Genomic DNA, 9,193 nt, shown 5'->3' on the forward strand with positions numbered 1-9,193 from the left:
CCTGAAATATTTGATGACTCAGAAAGATCTGAATTTGAGACAACGATGATGGTTAGAATTGCTAAAAGACTACGAGCTTGTTATTGACTATCACCCAGGAAAGGCTAATGTTGTTGCTGATGCTCTAAGTCAAAAATCACTATTTACTTTGCGTGCAATGAATACGCATATGGCTATGTCTGATGATGGTTCAATAATAGATGAATTAAAAGCAAGACCGTTATTTGTTCAGCAAATTTATGATGCCTAGAAGGTTGATAATGATTTGTTAGCAAAACAAGCTCAATGTGATTCAAATGCTGATTCAGAGTTTCGAGTTGATACTGATGGTTGTTTGAGATTCAGAAACTGAATATGTGTACCGAGAAATTTAGAATTGATTTAGATGATTTTGAATGAAGCTTACAGCAGTCGGTTATCTATTCACCCAGGTAGTACGAAGATGTACAATGATCTGAAACAGCTTTACTGGTGGCATGGTATGAAACGAGAAATTTCTGATTTTGTTTCGAAATGCTTAATTTATCAACAAGTAAAAGCCGACCATCAGGTACCTTCTGGATTACTTCATCCAATCATGATACCTGAGTGGAAACGGGACAGAGTTACTATGGATTTTGTATCTGGTTTATCGTTGACACCGAGCAAGAAAGATATAATTTGGGTTACTGTTGATAGATTGACTAAATCGGCTCATTTTGTTCCGATACGTACAAACTACTTGCTTGATAAGCTAGCTGAATTGCATGTTTCTCAGATTGTGAGATTACATGGGGTACCTATCTCTATTGTTTCGGATAGAGATTCGAGGTTTACATCGCTGTTTTGGAAGAAACTGCAAGATACAATAGGTACGAAATTACATTTCTACACTGCTTTTCATCCACAAACAGATGACCAATCCAAAGGAATCATTCAGATACTTGAGGATATGTTGAGATGTTGCATTCTCGAGTTTGAAGGTACGTAGGAACGATACCTAACTATGATTGAATTTTCGTATAATAATAGCTTTCAGTCGAGTATCAAAATGGCACCGTATGAGGCTTTGTACGGTCGTAAATTTTGTACCATTGTATTGGACTGAGCTCAGTGAAAATAAGATACACGGGGCCGATTTGATTAGAGAGACTGAACAGAAAGTAAAAGTGATCAGTAAAAGTTTGAAAACAACGTCAGATCATCAAAAATCGTATGCGGACTTGAAACGAAAAGATATAGAGTTTCAGATCAGAGACAAGTTATTTCTGAAAGTCTCATCATGGAAGAAAATACTCAGATTCAATCGTAAAGGTAAATTGAGTCCGAGATTTATGAGGCCGTATGATATTATAGAGCGTATCGGGCCGGTTGCTTATAGACTGTTGTTGCCACCTGAGTTAGAAAAGATCCACAATGTATTCCAGGTTTCGATGCTTCATAGATATTGATCTGACCCCTTACATGTGATTAGTCCATCTGAGATTGAGATTAAGTCCGATATGACATATGAAGAAGAAACGATTCGCATTCTGGCTCGCGAGGTTAAAGAATTGTGAAATAAAAAAATTCCATTAGTTAAGGTACTATGGCACAAACATGGAGTTAAGGAAGCAACGTGGGAACCAGAGGATGCAATGAAAGAGTGTTATCCAAATCTATTCACCAGTAAGATTTTCGGGGACGAAAATCCCTAAGGGGGGAGAGTTGTATAGCCTGATTTAGACCCTAGTCGGAACAGTGGTTTCGGGACCACGAATTCGAGTCAAAAAAATATTTACAAATTATTTTTTGTGTTTATTATGTGTGAATTTGTATGTGTAAAATTTTCGTGCTTTAATTTTATCATTTGAGTGTCTGATTAAATAAAATGACTTAATCTCGTAAATTGAAAACTTGATAGTTTAAAACATAAGGGCCGAATTGTTAGTGGCTTTTTAAATTGAAGCATTTAAGTTGTAAATAAACCATATACATGTGATATGGATGGTAGTGCCCTTATTATTAATGGTTTTATAATTTTATTACAAAGGTTAAATAAGTAAATTATGTAATATTATCTAATAATAAAACATAAAAAAATATAACATGGTTTCATATTATCATGTTCTTACCTAAAACATAAATAAGAAAGAAAAGAAAAGAAAAGCTAGGGTTCAGCCTCATTCAAGCTTGATTCAAGGTTCGTTCTTACTCAGTTTTTGATAATTTTTACGTTTTTAAGATCGTTGCTTCGAGTACTAGTAAACCCATGCTTGAATTTTTTATTTTGGTGAATATTTTGTGCTATGCCATTGTTGAGAGCTTGTTATTTTTGTTGTTTGATGATGAAATATGGAAAATATGTTTTAGATTAACATGTTTTGTATTGGAGTTTTTGATGATTTTGAGTAATTAGGACTAAATTGCAAAAATAATAATTTGAGGGACTAAAATATGAAATAAATAAAATATATGGACTTGTATGAAGGTGGGTAAGATTCGGCCTAAGATGGGTGTGATGAAATTTTGTATATTTTGTGTTTTATGTAATAGGGACTAAATTGTAAAAAGTGTAAATGTTAGGGGTAAAATGGTAATTTTCCCATTTATGTGTTTTTGGACTAAATTGAATGAAAATATGTTTGAATGAGCTTAATTTGAATATGTTTAGATCAAGAACCAAAGAAATCAGATTTGGATCGGGGGAAAACGAAAGTTGTCGACTAGCTGTCCTATACCGTTTTATATCATCTGATGTAAGTTTATAAGCAAATAGATGTACTTAATTTTAATTAAATGCAAATAATATATGCTGAATCGAAATATGAGAATATTTATATGCTATTGCCGAATGTGTATAAGCATAGCTACCATGTTTGTGTATTCGTTTCTACTGAGTTACGACGTCCGAAAGCCCCGCGTGAACCTTAAGAAAAGATAAATTGTATTTGAATGTGTAAAATGAGTTAAATGGCCAGGTATGAATTAACTTGTTGCCTACTTGAAATAAGGTAAGTATACGACTTGGTACTTGTTACAAATTATGTGTGATGCAAATCAGGATTACATGTGAATTTAGTAAGAATATTCGGCCTCATGAATATATGATAAAAATTTTGTGGAATTGATACTTAAATATATGTAGATATGACCATGCATATTCGGCCAAATATAAAGTTTATGTATCGAATGTTTTATTATGATTTTCGAGCTTGTCTATATGATTATATGTATAATTGATTAAAAAAATGACATTGTGGCTTTGACGGTTGAATGAAATTTTGTCAATTTGCTTGTGTGAGTATTCGGCCAAGGTAGGGAATGTGTATGAAAATGTATTAATTATGAAATAGATAAATTTGAGATTAAGCATGTAATGTTAATGTAATTCGGTTTAGTTTAAAAAATGAATTGATTATATCATTGGATTGTTTATTTGCTTATGACTTACTAAGCCTAGATATCTTACTGTGTGTATATTTGCTTCTGTTTTATAGATTTTTTTATTTCAAGTTACGAGCTCGGGGATCGTCAGCTAAGCCTATCACACTATCAACTGTCTTCGGTATTTATAAGCCGAATTTTTGGAACAATGGCATGTATAGGCTGGACTATGTTTTGGAATGTTGTATTTTGGTCTATGTATAATTAGAGCCATGCGAAAATGGCTTAACTATTATGCTTGAGTTTTGTTTTGGTTAAATTATGATTTGAGCTCATTTTTTATTGTCATGCTATGTGCCATGGATGGGAGGTATTTATGATATGTGTTTTGAGCATTGAAGTTGATTAATGACTTTGGATGTGGTATGAATGTATTGGCCTTAATATATATATTAGGTATATTTGGATAATTTGAATGTGGTTCAATCTAAGATTAGGTACTTATGTGAAGTTTGATAAATATATTTAAGCTTGGTTGTTAAGAATGTTCGGTCGTATGCTAAAATTTAGGTAAGGTAATTACTTGACTTGTAATTCAGTTCTTGCTCATATTAATATGCCTTGGTACATAATGTGGCAATGATATGTGCTAGTACATGACCTTTAGGTATATATATATATATATATATATATATATATGTGTGTGTGTGTGTGTGTGTGTGTGTGTGTGTGTGTGTGTGTGTTTGAACATGTGTTTCGGTTATGAAATAATAATGGATGGGTATTGTGGCTATGTCGCTTGATAGCTAATTGAAATCAATAAATATGTATAGGTAAATTTTGGTTAGCCGAATAAATAAAAGATTAATATGGTTTTTTTTTTTTGGTTCCTAATGGTACATTATTTGTAAATTTTGGTTAATTATTTGAGTAGTTTAATTAGTTGAGTTGGTGATATATATATATATATATATATATATATATTATATACTCATGAAATGTGAACGTAGTAACAAGTCAACAAATGTGATTATGGAATGTATCATTTGTATGAAAGGAAATGATGTGTGATTGCTTGTATAAAGTATGCGCATGATTTATTTAAAAATAGGTCTAATATTCAAGAATGAAGTTATTGATGTGTTATATGTTCTGGATATGCATAAATTGTTTAGATATATATTTTGGGTTATGTTTAATTTATGCTGTGGTGAATGATAAAAATTTTAAGAGTAGATATTTGATTAAGTTATAAGCATAGATGAGATCTAAATCTCAAATTGCAATGAACGTATGATTTGCATATGTAATATGGTTGTTAAATGTATATGATTATGACTTGAATTAATATGAAAATGTTCGGAACTGTGCTTTCGTTCAGTAATGCCTCGTAACCCCATTTTAGCGAAGGATACGGGCTAAGGGTGTTACAAAATTACTATTCATTAACCAAGATTTATTCATAACGTCCCTTTAATGGACCCTCGAGGTCGAATTCGAGCACTAAATTTGAGTCGGGACTTAATCGGGACCTCTAAGAACTTTTCGCGAAATATCAAAAATTTTCCATGGTGTAGACATCATGTTTGACGACAAGCATCGGCTAAGTGGGGGGGAATTTGATAGTAAGATAAATTTTTGTTTTTAATGTATTTATTTGGGCTAATTTTGGAATAAGATGCTACTAAACTTGGGTTTTTCTTATCAGGAATGAAGTTGGTGTGCTGAAATTTAAATCATACAAAAAGGGGCTAAATTGGGAAAAAAAAGCAAAGAGGAGGGGTAGATTGAAAGATTGAAGATTTGAAGTTGGCTGGATAAAGATTAAAGGATTGAAGGTTAAAAAAATTTGACTGGATAAAAGTCAAATTATTTTTGTTATTGTCAAAATCCTGTAATTAGTTTAAATTTGATTTTTAAATTTTGATTTATGTAGTGATAATGTTTAGGAAAAATCTAGCTAAAATTGAGATTAGACGTGAGTATAATACTTAGTGGCAATGACCACAGGGACAAATTTGGCTTTTGAATAAAAGAAATTCATTTATTTTCCTCATCCTTGCATCAATGAATTTGGCATTCAACCGTTCTTTTTCCATTTTTAACATTTTGGCTAAATTGCCTCTCAAGTCCTTTCCCCTTTTCACTTTCCACCATTTCCATTAAAAAGCTACTTCTATACTCCATCTAGCATGATTAATTTCATGCTTAACTAAGTCTCATTTAGCCTTAGTTCGGTCATCACTCCGACAAAATAATTATGAGATATGAACCTACACTAAATATTTTTTAATTTGGTATTTGTTATCTTTCCGGTATATGGAATAGTACAAATTCGTCCCTTAAAGTTTATTCGATTTCAATTCAAAAAGCGAGCATTGGGTTGGAATTGTTTGGTGCACAGTTGGGAAATTGAGTCGGTCATGCTGTATTCAAAATCCCGCAAACATATTGACGTGTTCAATTGGAAAAAGCTAATTGGATTCCGTCAAGGGAGATAGTGATTGGATTTAAACAACCCATGCAATTGAGGTCATTGATTCGAGTTCGGCTTTTCGGATAGTAAGGCTATCTTAAAGTACAGGCACGTATCATGTGGTTAGAAATTCGACAATGGTCGATTTGTAGGTCGTACCGAAACCGACTACAAGAGGAAAAGCTAGTGGTTTGAGGCGTCCTCAATCGCTATAACCAACTTATAGGTTGGAAGGGAAAAACTTTTTTTCAAGGATCGGTTCGAGCTCAGACTGTACCGAAACTAAGGCTAATCTTTAATATATTTTATTTACCAATTTATTTTATTCGCTTAATTTAATTTTGCAATATGAAATCTGTTTTCATTTTATTATATTACACATTTATTTATTTTATTTTCCTATCAACTAAATCCCCTTTTTCATTAATTTTACAGTTCTACATGCACAAGTCGAGGGCACGATACTCAAAAATCTGGTCACGAAAACAGTAAAATTAAAAAATCCTGTCCCTGTGGGATCGACCCTACTACTCTAAACTACTATTCAATTAAGCTAGAACATAAAAAATTATATTTGATGGTTTCGACGTTTATCAGTCAACCAATAAATATTAAATACTCTTGGCCTCAAAAGTAAAAATAAATATTGGAGTAAATTAATATATAATCCATTTTCTATTGAGCACTTGAGAATAGTCTCTTCCATAAGCTTTAGCTTCTATATTCACTATTTATATATATATTACAAGTTTTTAATAAATAATAAATTATTTTTGAGTTTTTACACATTTAAAATTTATATATATTTTAGATTTTATTAATAAATAATAAATTATTTTTTGATTTTTAAACATTTGAAATCTATATATATTTTAAAAATTTTAAAATTTTAAAAATTTTAATTTTTTATAATTTTGAAGTTTTCTAATTTTTGCACTCGTCCAAAATGAATTTAGACAAATAAATTTTTCATATTCAAATGAATTCTTATAACAGTTTGTCCAGATGTATATTTTAATTAATTTTAAAAATTATTTTTAAAAATATTTTAAATTTTTTTTTTGTTTTTGTTAATGTGACATGTCATGTTAGCATGCCATGTGATAGCTTCTGGTAGCTTTCATCAGTCACGTCAATAAAGTTAACAGTCAAACCGGTCAACTAAAGATTTTTGTTAACGAAAGAAGTCAATTGATTTTTTTAGTCACTTGAGGGCTTTATTGGGTGCACTTTTTTCATAAAAGTTCAATTGATTTTTTAATTTTTTACTAATGACTTTTTTTTACCCTTTAGCTCCCAAAATAGTTAAGATTAATCATAAAATTATGTCAATTAGTACGAGATATAAAACAAGAGAAAAAAAGGTGAGACAATGATTGTTGGAATTGGGTTCGACTAATTAGTCAAATCAATTGGGTTTAGAACTAATTGACATACTATAGGACAAAAAAAAGTTGAATTGATTTCTAATCGAATCAATTGAACTATGATAAAAAAGTAATTGAATTGATTTTTTTACAAATTTTTAATAATTTTTATAAAAATTTTAATATTATTTAATTGAAATTCGACGGACGGTAGTACAGATATCTTGATTTTTAAAACCTTGGACGAGACTTCAGGCAAAGATTTAGTATTGTTGTTGACAAGTACAGGCGAAAACTTTGGTCAAAAATAGCGTTATGCCATAAACTGACAAGTAAAAATGGACAAGAAAAATCAACATGGAAACGATGGATCAAAATATGTCCTCCCTTCTAAAAATTAAGCAAATCGCATTTCATTTCAATCGATTTTTGACACTTTAATTATAAATAATTTCCATTTATGAACTTGTAATTATCATTCGACTCCTTCAATGGGCACAAAGAATTGGGCAAACTGGCGTTTTAATCTTGTTATATCTTAGTATTTTTAGCCTCATTATCTGTTAATTTAAACATTTGCTTATTTCAAATGCTCCATGTATATTACCAAAAAAGAAAAAAAGAACACTTGTGATTAATTAAATGGATATCAATGCTAAGTATGAAATGACACAATTTTCAAACATTCCCATTTGCAAATACTGTCCCCATTTAATTTTTAAACATTCCCATTTGCAAATACTGTCCCCATTTCTTCATATTAGTCAACATTTATCCACTCTAGACTGTATATATTATATATAAATCAAGGGCGGTCCTAAAATATAAGCTCACCCTTAAATAACAGCCAAAAAAGTTAAATTAATGTAATCCTATCTATTATATTCATTTATAAAAACGTTATGACCAGATTCAAAAATAAGAAAATATATTGATGAGACTTTGACTATGTATTTAACAAAGTTGAGGCAACTAAGCAGACAAAATTGTTATTCTTATTGTTGTTAAGATGGGTTTATCCTCCTTCTTACGCCCTCTCATTGTCTTCCTCATCTTCATAATCTCAGTGTTGGCCATTCAGATCACTCCTGTTGCTGCAGGTTTGTAATATACTTTTAACTGGATCTATAAAATTTTCATTTATGATTTTATTTTCTTGCATCTGTCTTTTATCATAGGGTAAAACATCATAGTAGATTTTATTTTTATTTTTTAAATTGTTGGATGGACCTTTCTTGGTTGCATAGATATTGAGCATGTTGGGGTTAATGAAAATGCAGAATTGAAGGTGAGCACAAAGCCACAAGGTGATAAACGCATGCCGAATCCGCCACCAACTCCGGCTCGAAACATGCCACCCGACGGTCCACCTCTTTAATCGTATTCATCTATTGCTCATAATTACAACACCAAATGGCCATTTACAACTCTATGTATGGCATTTAAGTTTGCAATTAGAGTATGGTCTTTTTCATTATATTGTGCAAAGGGGGATGATGATACTTCACTTGTTTACATGTTGATTGTTGTTCGAGTATTGTGCTAATTTATGAGATGGATGATTATTTCATTTTATGTCACGATTGAAAATGATTTTTTTAACAGAAAATATAGATTCATGAAAAAAAAAAGACGATAAGGATAAAACAATAAGCGCACTTAAATTCAAGTCATGATGTTTACTCTATGCATCTGAGCCTAGGTCCTCTTCATGTCAAAGCATAAGCAGTTTTATTAGCCTCGGTATAAATCCAACTAAAGGAGAAAGATTGAAAACTGAAGACAATAGAGAAAATATTTAAATAATAATTTTGAATCAGAAGCATCCAAATAACCAAGACTAAAAGCTTGGTAGAATCGTTGACTATGATTGAGGAAAATATTTTAGCAAAATTCATGATGAAAATATTTTCGTTGGCCAAGCCCAATCAACGCACTTAGGAGCTTGTCCATGGGTCTAGGGAGTAGAGTGCCTCATTTATTATCCGTCTTTTGAAACTAATAC

The 9,193-nt window shown here is 31.1% G+C and overlaps 1 long non-coding RNA gene across 1 annotated transcript; it reads left to right on the forward strand.

The window, feature by feature from the left end:
- The first annotated feature begins 8,025 nt into the window (after positions 1-8,025).
- LOC128280392 (uncharacterized) lies at positions 8,026-8,763 on the forward strand. The gene is made up of 2 exons (XR_008270561.1): positions 8,026-8,288; positions 8,469-8,763. It is a non-coding gene; the product is annotated as an uncharacterized LOC128280392 (long non-coding RNA).
- Positions 8,764-9,193: the final 430 nt, after the last annotated feature.

The sequence above is a fragment of the Gossypium arboreum genome, chromosome 9 (genome assembly GCF_025698485.1).
Source record: "Gossypium arboreum isolate Shixiya-1 chromosome 9, ASM2569848v2, whole genome shotgun sequence".
In the NCBI taxonomy this organism is placed as follows: domain Eukaryota; kingdom Viridiplantae; phylum Streptophyta; class Magnoliopsida; order Malvales; family Malvaceae; genus Gossypium; species Gossypium arboreum.